The sequence below is a fragment of the Erinaceus europaeus genome, chromosome 3, assembly GCF_950295315.1.
Source record: "Erinaceus europaeus chromosome 3, mEriEur2.1, whole genome shotgun sequence".
Lineage (NCBI taxonomy): Eukaryota > Metazoa > Chordata > Mammalia > Eulipotyphla > Erinaceidae > Erinaceus > Erinaceus europaeus.
The window spans coordinates 69,028,617-69,035,517 of NC_080164.1; the positions used below are offsets into that span (position 1 = coordinate 69,028,617).

The 6,901-nt window shown below is 39.0% G+C and overlaps 1 pseudogene; it reads left to right on the plus strand.

Moving 5' to 3' along the window:
- Positions 1-4,883: 4,883 nt before the first annotated feature.
- LOC103112438 (E3 ubiquitin-protein ligase RNF138-like) lies at positions 4,884-6,185 on the plus strand (annotated as a pseudogene).
- Positions 6,186-6,901: the final 716 nt, after the last annotated feature.

Genomic DNA, 6,901 nt, shown 5'->3' on the forward strand with positions numbered 1-6,901 from the left:
TTGGATAGAACAGAGAGAAATGGAGAGAGGAGGGGAAGACAGGGGGAGAGAAAGACAGACACCTGCAGACCTGCTTCACTGCTTTTGAAGCGACTCCCCTGCAGGTGGGGAGCCAGGACTGGAACCGGGATCCTTGCGTCGGTCCTTGTGCTTCGCACCACGTGCGCTTAACCCACTGTGCTACAGCCCGACTCCCACAATGGCAATTTCTAGTATGTGATCAGAAAGGTAAAACTGAGGGAATTTTTTTTTTTTTAGTTTTAGAGTTTAGAACTATTGCTAGCCCCGATTTAAAGGTAGACATCATACATCACCTCCAACCTGAGTTCTCTGAGGACGCTTTCTCAGATCCTGTCCTCTGGGTAATGTTCCTAACCCAGTTTTGCTTCCGTTGGCTGTTGTTCAGGTTGGCTCGTTGAAGTTTACTGTGATGCCTGCCTCCAAGTACTTGGCAATATGGGTGTCCCTCATAGTCACTGATGAGCATTATCATTGTCAGAAATGCATAGGTTTAAGTCTGATGGACTCCATCTAGGTTAGTGTCAGGAAAAGGTCTAGAAATTTACACAGACTAAAATGTTTATGGCTGTAGGGTAAGTTGTAGACTAAGTAAGGCCATCCCAAAATGAAATGACTATGATTGGAAAGAAAATAACAATTTCCCCATTAATAATTTTTCCAGTGACATGACTGTCTACACAAAAAGTTCTCCGAAACTTTTTTTTTTTTTTAAACCAGAGCACTGTTCAGCTCTGGCTTATGGTGTTGCGGGTTATTGAACCTGGGACTCTGGAGCCTCAGGCACGAGAGTCTCTTTGTATAATCACTATGCTATCTACCCCTGCCCCCCAAGAATCAGTTTTCTAAAACTACTATAACATATGTGACTGCAGTAAGAGCTCAGGACACAAGAGCAGCACACGAATATAATTTCATTTCTACATATCACCAATGAAGGGGCAGAAACCAAAATAAGAAACACAATCCCATTTAGAAACACTCCAGAGAAAATATGTAGGTATACATTTAACAAAATGTGTCAACTAATCAGATGCTGAAAATTGAAAGATGGTAGGTAATAAAAGAAATTAGAGGGAGCCGGGCAGTAGCGCAGCGGCTAAGTGCATGTGGCGTAAAGCATAAGAACTGGCTTAAGGAATCCGGTTCGAGCCCCTGGCTCCCCACCTGCAAGGGAGTCGCTTCACAGGTGGTGAAGCAGGTTTGCAGGTGCCTATCTTTCTCTCCCCTCTCTGTCTTCCCCTCCTCTCTCCCTTTCTCTCTGTCCTATCCAACAACAATGACATCAGTTACAACAATAAAAAAAAACAACAAGGACAACAAAAGGGAATAAATAAAATAAAAAAGAAAGAAAGAAAATTAAAAAAAATTAAAAAAAAAGAAATTAGAGACCTAAATAAATAAAAAGGACAACCATGATTGTGAATTGGAAGACATAACATAGGAAAGATGTTAGCTCTCAGATTTGATGTAATTTCTATCAAAAGTTCTAACAAGATTTGTATAACAAATTCAATTTTGTTTTAAAAGTTCCAAAACACAGACTTTGTAGTAGCTAGACACTAGGAGATGGTGACCCAGAATATGGTGCAGTGGACAGAATACTGGACTTTCAAACATGAGTTCCCAAGTTCAGTTCCTGGCATCACATATGCAAGAGTGACACTTTAGTTCTCGCTCTCTCCTTCTCTCTCATGAGTAAATAAATATTTTTTTAAAAGAATAAGAGAGATCACTTACCCAACCTAAGAATTTATGATATAGCCACATACTCAGAACAGTGTAGTATTAGTGAAGGTGTAAACACATACAACACTAGAACAAATTGGAGAATCTAGGAATATACCTATACAAATATACTCAGTTTACTATAGAGGCCCAAAAGTAATTTAATAGGGGTTAGTCTATTTAGTAAATATGCTAAGTATAAAACTCAATGTTTTTTTAAAAAGCTAATTAGAAAGTAGAGAACATTCGCAGACATTTCACTGAAGAGGATGTAAAAAGAGCCAATAGCCACGTGAAAAGATATTTACCACTACTAGTCATTAGGAACTGTAAATTGAAACAGCTAGAAGACCGACGCTCCAGTGTTGCCGATTCATCTCCCAGCACCACCAGAAGCCAGAGCTATGCTTGCTCTGGTTAAAATAAAAAAGTGAAAAAAAAAACAACAAAAAACAAAGAGCACTTTCCAGGAAGAAAGGAGGCTTTCTTTTTCGTTCTCTCTCTTTTTTTTTTAAGATACTAGGATCTTAAAATAAAATAAAAAAAAATTTTGCTTTCCTGAAATCTTAAATCAAAGTACCTGATAATGAAAAATAAAATAAAACTGCTATGAGAGTTTTCACTATATACCTACTAAATTGCTCCAATATAATGATATAATGGAAACGTAGGCTCACACAAAAACCTCTACATGATCATTCATAGTAGTTTGGTTCATACCGTTCAACAACTGATCAGTCAGCTGTTTTGAAATGAGTGACTACTGAAACAAATTGTGGTACAAACATGCATAGGATGGTACTCAGCAATAAAAAGAAATAAATTTCTGATACTGACAACTGCTTGGGAGTACATAAAAGTGAATCCCCAAAGGCTATGTATTTTATAGTTATAAGAGAGTGACATTTGATCCACTTAATAAGAAAGAGAGTTATCAAAATAAACCCACTGAACCACCTGGCACCTTCTATATTGATGTTTAGAAGAGACACTTAATGATGAGAGAATTCTTTTTAATTTTCTGAGGTAAATTTGCTAAGTGATAGATGTACATAGAAAAGATTGCATATTTATTGCATAAAGATTCTCTACTTATCTTTATAGCAAAGAATTATATTTCCAGTGACCTTCATCTAAATATTCTAGGGGTGATTCATATTTTGTGTGAATAATCTGTATCCTAAACCACAGATTCTGTTTACAGTGAGTGTACATATTAGTGGTGTTGACATCTATTATAATTCTGACTATTTCAAAGTCTTGTATATATTGACTCACTACAAAATGATTGTCTTGAGTTGGAATGTATTACTAAAATATTTCTAGAAAGTCTGAATCCCATTTTAATAACTGAACCATCAAATACTGTTCTGAAAACAAAATTTCTCTGGAGTAATTTATTGATGCTTATTTGATTGCTGTCATAGCACATCAAGTATTCTATTTAAGTTGTAATGAAACTAGTTTGCCTGCGCCATGTAATGCATGTGCAAAGAATAAAATCTATTTTTCAAACATAGATTTGTCTAAATAAAAATCATTTTCTTATAGGAGTTCCATGTTCAGTTACATAAAATTATGATGTTTGCATATAGTCCTTTATGTAGTAATGCAAATTTACATTATTATATTTCCAGGAAAAAATTATTGGGCAGTTGCAAAAGTCATGATGGGGGCAGGGGTAGAGAGCATAATGGTTATGCAAACAGACTCTCATGCCTGAGACTCCAAAGTCCCAAATTCAATCCCCTGCACCACCATAAACCAGAGCTGAGCAGTGCTCTGGTAAAAAAAAAGAAAGAAAGAAAGAAAGAAAGAAAGAAAGAAAGAAAGAAAGAAAGAAAGAAAGAAGAAAAGTCATGATGCATTTTTGCATTGAAAAATATGTCATGACTTACCCAACATCCCAATAATTACTATTATAGGGGATTCGATGTCAAATTTCCAATAGAAAGAAAAGAATTATCCTAGTGACATTGTGTTAGGATTAAAGTACGGTGGTGTATTTAGTTTACAGACTTGAAAGTGCTGATGTAGAGGGCTGGGCCGTGATATATCCAGTTAACCCCACAAACTGTACAATGACCAGGGTTCAGGCCCCTACTCCCCGCCTAGAAGGCGGACATTTCATGAGTGGTGAAGCAGGAAGGAAAACAAAAAGCGGAAAAATGGCCTCTGGGAGCAGTGGATTCTCAGTGCTGCCACTGAGCTCCAGTGATAACAAAAAAAACAAAAAGAAAAAGAAAAGAAAATGTGATGTAGCTACACTTGGACACATCCGCCATTTTTACTACAGCTGTCACTCCTTGAATTCAGAGCTAAAAAAAAAAAGTGCCAGGGGTCAGGCAGTAGTGCAGCAGATTAAGTGCACATAGTGTGAAGCGCAAGGATTGGCTTAAGGATCCAGGTTCAAGTCCCCAGCTCCCCACCTGTGGAGCGGGGAGAGGAGGTCGCTTCATAATCAATGAAGCAAGTCTGCAGGTGTCTTTCTCTCTCCTTGTCTTCCCCTCCTCTCTCCATTTCTCTCTGTCCTAGCAAACAATAACAGCAACAACAACAATGGGAAAAGATGGCCACTAGGAGCCGTGGATTCATAGTGTAGGCACCGAGCCCCAGTGGAGGCAAAAAAAAAAAAAAGTGCCATATTTCACTGATGAACAAACATTCTTTTTTTTTTTTTTTCCTCCAGGGTTATTGCTGGGCTCAGTGCCTACACCATGAATCCACCGCTCCTGGAGGCCATTTTTCCCCCTTTTTGTTGCCCTTGTTGTTGTAGCCTCGTTGTGGTTATTATTATTGCCATTGTTGAAGTTGTTTGTTGTTGGATAGGACAGAGAAATGGAGAGAGGAGGGGAAGACAGAGAGGGGGAGAGAAAGATAGACACCTGCAGACCTGCATCAACGCCTGTGAAGCGACTCCCCTACAGGTGAGGAGCCGAGGGCTCGAACTGGGATCCTTACGCCGGTCCTTGCGCTTTGTGCCACATGCGCTTAACCCACTGCGCCACCGCCCGACCCCCTGAGCAAACATTCTTAAGGCTTCACCGTGTGGCAAATTATGACTGACTCCTCGCAGGGAGCCTGGCCTGGGCTGCCGCTGCCGCTGCCGCCTACATCCTGATTCCTTCTCACCCGCCATGGCGGAGGAGCTCTCCACGGCCACGTCCTACACGGGAGATGATTTCTACTGCGCCGTGTGTCAGGAGGTGCTCAAAACACCGGTGCGGACTGCGGCCTATCAGCATGTATTAAATTCTATCCCATGAGACATCATTACAAATCTTGTAAGAAGTATCAAGATGAATATGGTGTTTCCTCTATCATTCTAAACTTTCAGATCTCTCAATTTAATAGAGAACAGTAATAGGAGTGAAACCTATCATCAGATAACACAGAAACTTACCAAGAGAGTACAAGTTCTGGGCATCCCACCTTTAAGTGTCCCTTATGTCAAGAGTCAAATTTTACCAGCCAGTGCTTACTGGATCACTGTAACACTAACCACCTACTTCAGATAGTTCCTGTGACAGTGTCCTATCTGTGTATCTCTTCCTTGGGGAGATCCGAGCTAGATCACTAGACATTTCATTAGTCATCTAAATCAAAGACATCAGTTTGATTATGGAGAATTTGTGAATCTTCAACTAGATGAGGAAACCCAGTATCAAACTGCTGTTGAAGAATCTTTTCAAGTAAATATCTAAAGGCTCGAAGACATCTCTGTCTTCATACCTACAAGTGCCATCTCTTAGGGAAAGCTACATGAAGCCGCTGCCGTTTCAGTAACTTGATTTGTATATTAATAAAAGTAATTCAGTCTATTGTTTTAGTTTTTAATTGAAAAATAAAGGTGGGCCATCAAAAAGCTATATCATCTTGATAAATTAAACTGTCTTTGAAAGCATTGAGAGGATTGTTTTTTCATTGATGTGAAAAGGGAGCCTGTGTTGTACATTATCTTTTATAAGGCATAGTCCTGGTTTTGTTCTTACTTTGCATTTGGAATTTGGTGCAGTTCTTCCCATTGCTGTTTGTACACAGTTAACACACAGGAACAAATTCTGAAAGATGTGATTGCTATTAACTTAAGAAATCTGAGCCAGTTACTAGAGTTATAGAATGGAGACTTGAAGTGTTAAATGACACAATCCAAAGGAAGCGTTGAAAATACAGATAGATGCTAGCTGAGTAATTCAACTGTAAAAATTGCTTTTATATAATGTTTAGTATTTTTGAAGACTAGTGAAGTTTTGTTAATACTCTCAAGTTGAAAGCTTATTGTAAAGATAATTCTTTTTGGCTATTAGAAGGAAATGTTAAAAGTGTCTCTGATGGAAAGTTGACAACTTCAGATTTTTGGGGGGAATAGTAAGCCAAACTATATTGCACTTGGTCTCAGAATTTTCAGCAGCTAGTGTTTCCGATTTGTTAAAAATAAACTTTTCTTAGAATGAAATTTTCAGTGGGTGATAATCTACATACCTATTTAGATGAGCATTTTGACTTCACCTTGGTTTAGTCATTCATTCAGACTTAAAGGTGTTTATACAGGTGCCCACATACTTTTGTATACACACCTATGTATAATGCAGTTTGCTAGGTTATATACAGAATTTCTACTATATTTATAAAATGAATAAGCAAAATGGACTTGAAATGTTTATCTGATTTAAGTTTTTGTACACAACAAATTTTTTTTTTAATCAAATGCTGTGTGGTCCAGGAGGTGGCGCAATGGATAAAGCGCTTGACTCTCTCAAGCCCTGGCAGCACATGTACCAGAGTGGTGTCTGTATTTTAGTCATCTGTGCCTGGGTCAGTCTCCATAGCAAGACTGGATGGCCTGAGGGGACTGACCTCACACGCACTGCTGTTTTCAGCTTAGAGTGTTTGGCAAATGGTTGCAGAATGCACAGGTGGCCTTTCAACCCGAGCCGCTTCATAGGTCTCAGTGTACCTCTTCCTATCACATCTCTTTTCTCCTCTTGTTGTGACTCTCCTCCCAAGCCTTCTTGTCCCCCAGTGAGGTCACCCATATACTTGATCACTTCCAGATGAATTACTAGATCTTCAAGTGTTTCCTGGTAAAAACGTGGTGAAATTGTACTACAGCCCTAGCAAAGAACGATAGTGCCATCTGGTGGCTAGATAAAGG